This window comes from Azolla caroliniana, unplaced genomic scaffold (genome assembly GCF_043228905.1).
Source record: "Azolla caroliniana isolate FFs.n. ecotype wild unplaced genomic scaffold, voAzoCaro1.0.p SCAF_18, whole genome shotgun sequence".
Lineage (NCBI taxonomy): Eukaryota > Viridiplantae > Streptophyta > Polypodiopsida > Salviniales > Salviniaceae > Azolla > Azolla caroliniana.
Genome location: NW_028230453.1, coordinates 4,334,462 through 4,341,537, shown reverse-complemented (window position 1 = coordinate 4,341,537; position 7,076 = coordinate 4,334,462).

The window sequence follows — 7,076 nt, the reverse complement described above, 5'->3', positions numbered from 1 at the left end:
TCAGGCTTATTCAGCCGATCCGAATCCGGTTGAGCTTGCCGCTCAACATTTTCCAACTGGATGCTATTGACGTTGTCGCAATAGATCATCGTCAGATCAGACACCTATCAGGAATAGTACTAAAACAGAGACAGAATTAGTACTAGAGAAGGTAAGTACTATTAGTACTAAGAGGATGGACTGCGTAAGACTCACAAGAGAGAGAGAGAGAGGATGATGATAACAGATGATATATTATGTGTAGAGTAAGTAAAAAATAACTATGAGGCTTAAGACTGGCGTTGAACCAATTTGGTTTGAAATAATGCCTTGTGCCTCTTTTTATAGTGTTCTCAGGAATAGTCCTGAAGTTTGTAGAATGTTCTAGAGAAATCTGGAAAATAAGATAATTTTCTATAGTAAAACTTAAATGAAAATAATATCCTACGTATTACAATAGATAATGTAATGATCAAGAGCTCGACCCATATAACATAAGGTTATGGGTTCGAGTCTTGCCATATCATAACACTATCCCCCCCTTAAGACCACGAGTCAACACTGATTGTGGACCGAGTTTGTCCAGATACTTTCAATGGAAATGAGCAAGAAGATCCTGAGCATTGGCGACATGCTCGATGGGTTCCCAAGTACGTTCGCTCGGACTATAGCTGAGCCAATCAACCAAATAATAAAGTTTGTTGTGAACAAACTTGGAGTCGAGGACAGCAACAACTTCATACTCCGGGCCGGTGTCCAACTCAAGCGGGGGCGGAGGTGGTGTAACATGATCGGGAATAGTATTGGCCTAATAAGGTTCAAGAAGAGAAGTATGGAAGATCAAGGCGGAAGGTGACATCGTTAATCTTGCCGGTATTACGGAAAGGACAGAGTTGTCAATAATCCAATTTGTCGCGCGGTCGAGTTGACTTGATGTGACGACGTAAGAGCCATACTCGATCCCCGATGGCAAAAGAGGAGGGAAGCCGATGACGATCTGCATAAGTCTTCTGAGTGTGTTGAGCATGACGAAGATGAGTAGATAGATCCGTCTGAATCTTGCGTAGCCTCTCCAGATGATCCTCGGCACGAGGATTGGTAGGTAGCTCCGGAATGTCGATCACATACCAGCAAGGATGAGAACCGGTATAAGCATAAAATGGTGAGACCCGAGTCGAGGAGTGAATAGTGTTTTTATACGCAAACTCCACAAAGTGGAGAATATCAACCCAATCGTCCTGTTGATAACTCAGATAACACCGAAGATATTGTTCCAGTGTTTGATTTGTTCGTTCCGCTTGCCCATCGTTTTGGGGATGGTAGCCAGAGGAGAGGTTGCAAGATTCCTTGAGCATCTTGAAGAGATGCTTCCAAAATTTGGAGATGAATTAAGGTCCTCGATCACAGATGATACTGTCTGGGAGGCCATGATGTCGAAATACCTCACGCATGACAAGGGTTGCGGTTTCCTCACTAATGATGGCCTTAGTACAAGGCACAAAATGTGCCATCTTAGTATATCGATCGACGACGGCTACAATAGCATCGAAACGCTTCGAGACTGGAAGATTTGTCATAAAATCAAGACAAATGGACTGCCACGGTTTACTTGGAATTGGTAAGGATTCCAACAAGCCATATGGATGATGTCGTGGCACCTTTGCTCAGCAACAAGCATCACAGGTCCGAACATAGTCGTCGACAAAACGTCGCATATGGGGCCACCAAAAGGATCGTTGAACTAGTTGTATGGGTGAAATGTCCAGTTGTATGGGTGTCGTGACAATTTTGGACAATTTGAAGGTGACAGGAACAATCAGGCACATACACCAGCTTTTTAAAGAATAATAAACCATCATGACATTCGAATTGTCGGTAGTCCATACCTGGTTGTTGAGACTGGGAACTCGAGCATCAATTTGCGCTAGAATGTCTTGAGCAAAACTATCCATCTTCAAGTTGGCACGTATGGCATCAATAATCCGGGAATCCAGTGGAGCGTGAAAAATCCGCGTTGTGTGCAAACGTGTTGGTCCCAAGATTACCTGCTTTTGATTATCAAATGTTGGATCACCCGGACGAGGTGCAAGATATGAACGTCGTGATAGTGGATCTGCTTTTCCTTGCTGCTTCCCCAGCCGATATGTGATTTTGAAGTCAAAACGCGTGAGGAATTGGGCCCATCGAGCTTGCTGTCGATTTAGTACATGAGCGTTCTGGAAGTAAGCAAGATTTTTGTGATCACTGAAGACGATGACCTGATGAGGAGAGCCCTCTAAGAAGTGTTGCCATTGCACAAACGAATCCACGATGGCTAATAACTCCTTGTCATGTATCTCGTAGTTAATTTCCGCGACATCAAATTTGCGTGAGTGGAAAGCCACAGGATGTAACTTTTCTTTCTCTCCTTGTTGTGAAAGGATGCTACGAAGAGCGAAATTCAATGCGTCGGCCTCCATGATGAATGGTTTGTTTGTATCCACATGAGCTAGAATAGGAGCTGATGTAAAGGCTTTCTTAAGATGCATAAAAGCCATGTCCGCTTCATTGGACCAAAGAAATGATTGTCCCTTCTTGGTAAGCTGTGTGAGAGGTAAAATAACCTTCGAGTAATCTTGTATAAACTTGTGGTAGAAGTTAGCAAAGCCTAGGAAACATTGCACATCTCGTAACAAACGTGGATTTTGACACTCTAGCACAGTTTGGACTTTAGCTGGATCCATGGAGATGCCTTTTGAGGAGATGACGTAGCCTAGAAATTCTACTTGTTTGCAGTCAAAGCTACATTTTTCTAGTTTGGCATAAAGACCATGCTCTCGGAGTTGTTTTAGTACTAATAGTACATGAGAATCATGCTCTTCCTGGGTCTTCAAATAAATCAATAGATCATCCAGATAGATGATCAAACAGATTTCCAAGAGGTCTCTGAATATATCATTTGCCATGTGTTGGAAGACTGTGGGCGCATTGGTTAGACCGAATGGCATAACGGTATACTCTAAGTGCCCATATCGGGTGCGAAAAGCAGTCTTCCCTTCATCTCCCGATCAGATCCGCATGAGGTTATATGCTCCTCGTAAGACGATTTTTGTAAAAGACTTGGCACCATTTACACGTTCTAATAGACTTGATATAAAGGGAAGTGCATACCTATTCCGAATGGTGATCTTATTCAAGTTGCGGTAATCAACGACGAGACGAAGGGATCCATCTTTCTTTTTGACAAAGAAAATGGGTGCACCGGCCTAAGATTTCGAATGACGAATAAACCCGCTTGCCAAATTCTCTTCTATGTAGACTCGAAGGACTTCCAACTCCATTGGTGACAAGTTGTAAATCGGTCCCCATGGTGGCTCTATTCCTGGTTGTAAATCGATGGGACAATCATAGGGACGATGATGAGGAAGAGTATCAGCTCTGACCTTGTCAAATACATCGGCATAAGGATGATATTTCGTGGGATGTTGAACTAAGGATTCCTTTTTAATAGTGCTGGAAGGATGTACTGATATTGCAAATAGAAACATTGACTCCTTGCGTCCTTCTTCGCGCAATTGATGGAGCGAAATGGTCGAAACTCGATGAGTAGATTCTCGGGGTTGTCGATACCGGACTTCTCTTGTTCTCCAATCTATGTCTGGATTATGTGCTTCAAACCAAGGTAATCCCAGGACAATGGGATGCTCTGGACTACTAATTATATTAAATGATACCACACACACAAAGCTATCTAGGACAACCTGAATGGGATCTGACTCTTCTACGATATTCCCAAAAGCAATGGGACGACCATCAATGACTACTATAGATGCGGGGCAAGGAAGTTTTCTTAAGGATAGCTGAGAAGCTTGGGCAAAATCCGATCCATGAAACAAGAATTGGCTCCGGAATCTAAAAGTGCTAAGACATGTACTGGAGGGGTACTTTTAGTACTAATCATGACTTGGGCTAAGAACACATTGCTAACTTGCTTAGAGGGAATGGAACCACTAATGGGCTCCACAGATCTAGGGCTATCCAACCAAACGGCTCCTATTTTGGTTGGACTTAGTCATTTAACGCTTCCTCTAACTGACTAAGGATTTCAAATTTGTTTGAGATACTTGGGCTATCAGTACTATTAATACTATCAGACACTCCTAAGGGAATTGACTCGGGTTTAGTACATGCAACAATTTGATTTACCTGTCTTCTTGGCCTATGGGGACAGTTGATGGCGATGTGCCCTGGTCCACCGCAATAAAGACATAATCGATTTGCATGTCGTCGTTGCTTTTCTTCTTCCAATAACTGGCCACGTCGACGCATGGTGTCGATCTCCGTCGGCGTTGGATTATTTGCCTGAGATACATCTCGTGCAACCAGTTTAGTTGCGACTGAGGTGTATGTGGACTTTGGCCTAGTCCGTGGCATTTGAAATTGACGTTCTGAACATCGTTTGAAAAGGCGGTTGTCGCATTGAACCACTCGACTGATTGCCTCTGTAAGAGATTTTGGTTCTTCGGGAAAGGTTAAAAGTAAATCGTGGACGTCGTTTCGCAGGCCGTATCGGAACTGCTCCATTAGTGCTTGATCATCCCAGGGGATATCTGAGGTGAGCAGACGGAAATCCACCGTGTGGGCAAAGGCTGGACAATCGCCTTGACGCAATCGTCGGATTTTGTTGATCGTCGTCCTGATGTTGTCGGTATCTCCAAAGCAGGCTTTAAACTCGCTAATAAAGTCTTCAAAGTTATTAAGCAGGGGAGATTGTTTTTCCAAAAGCGGAGCGAACCATGCCAAGGCTGAGCCGCTGAGCAATGTGCCTATTAGGCCTACTCGGGATGCATTGGTGGGGTATCGGGAAGGATGCATTTGCATGACTAAGCGTACTTGATTAAGGAATCCTCTTAATTTTGAGCGTGTTCCATCGAATTTCACAGGAAGACCAATCTTGGGCTCTTTATGAAGTCCTTGGGGACTTAATCCTTGTTGTTGTAACGATACGATGGTTGCTTCGAGTTGTTGTACACGTAACACTAACTCCCCATGTTGCTGTTGCAACTCCCCATGTTGTTGCTGCGTTTGCTGTTTTTCTAAAGCAATTTGTTGAAGATCCCCTAACAATCGTTGGTTTTCTTGTTCCAATGCAATGAATTTTTCTTTTAGAAACTGTAGCTCAGAAAAAACGAATTGATATTCCTGGGCGCTAACAGTAACCATAGTACTAGAAAAAGGGGTAAGAGGATGAGGGAAACCGAAAAGAAGACTAGAGGGAAAAAAATGGTTCAAACTATAAAGAATAGTACTAAAACAGAGAGAGAATTAGTACTAGAGAAGGGAAGTACTTGTTAGGAAACAGGTCCCTCCGGATGGTAAGTGAGAAGAACCGTGTTGATGAGCAACTCGGAAATCATGGAGATAGCCAACACGGAAGGCTAAACTTGTAAATAGTCGGAAGGTTACATTAGTATATAAGTACTTAGGGAAATCATGTTAGATATGCGCATTATTGTAAAGTTACTGTTGACGAGGTTGTTGTATCTGTAACTGTGAGAGTGAACGAGAGGGAGTGGAAGTGCGTGAGCTCCATATCCACCTGTTGGCGAAGCAGGATCTCGAGGTCGTTGCCTCTAAGATCTCTTACTGTATTCCTTTCTCTTGTAGTGTTCTATTTCGGACTTTGTGGACTCCACGTGGTTTTTTCTTAGTTCGGGTTTCCACGTTAAAATCTGTGTCATTCTCAGTTTCTGTATTCTGTTTTTCCTTTCCAGTAGATTTGACTATTATTCCACACACGTAAAATCGGTTGTGGCCGGCAACGATTTTAACTTCAGTACTCTTATTACTAAGAGGATGGACTGCGTAAGACTCACGAGAGAGAGATAGTTAAGGCGAGAGAGAGAGAGAGAGAGGATGATGATAACAGATGATATATTATGTGAAGAGTAAGTACAAAATAGCTATGAGGCTTAAGATTGGCGTTGAACCAATTTGGTTCGAAATAATGCCTTGTGCCTCTTTTTATAGTGTTCTCAGGAATAGTCCTGAAGCTTCTAGAATGTTCCAGAGAAATCTAGAATATACAATAATTTTCTATAGTAAAACTTAAATGAAAATAATATTTTATGTGTTACAATAGATAATGTAATGGTCAAGAGCTCGACCCATATAAAATAAGGTTATGGGTTCGAGTCTTGCCATACTGATCTTTCAAGAGCCTCTTGAGCCAGATGGCTTCGTATATCGCGACAGCCGCTCGTCGGTACTCGGTCTCCGTGCTCGACAGTGCCAGTGAAAAACGCATATCCAGATGTAGACCTGCGGTCGTCAACATTCCGGCCAAATCGGCATCTGTGTAGCAAACAAGTTGTCCGACTACACTAGTCCAATACATCAACCCCCTCTCCTTGGTGTCGTTGACGTACCTTAGTATTCGGTGCACGCACTGAAGGTGCTCCAAGGTTGGATGTGCAATGAATTGACTAATCAATCCGACTGGATACCTGATGTTAACTCTTCGGGCCGGACAATGGCCTAACACAGGGTGTCTACGTGAGACACTTCACCAAAGGGTGTTACCGCAACCGGATTAGACTTCAACGCTTAATCTGACTTAGTTAAGTTACTTATTAGGATCGTCTTCATAACACGCGTAAGATATAACAATTAAGACAGAACGGCAATTGACATAGAGATATAACAACGCTTAAGCTTTCATTAATTAACCGCTAACTATTACATTGTATCCGGGCCTTTAAATAGGTTTCCGGTCTGTATTACAAAACGGTGCCATCCGCACCTGTTCGGGATCGGTCCGGATCCGGAACGGCATACCGATTCCGGTCCGTCCGTCCACACTCATAGCTTAATTATAACCACATTCCTACTACTTAATTAGCTCTCCGTTTCCCACTTTGGACTCCTTTGCCGGCCAGTAACACCTGAGGTCCGGCCAAGTGATGGTCACACAGATAATGTCACAAACACACCAAGCACAAATGATGGGATTACGAGCTAGATATGACAAGGCTAGGAACTCTAGATGTTGTGAGCGACGTGAGGCCATGAAAATAGAAATAAAGATCAAGGAGACAAAGATGAGGGGAAACGAGAAT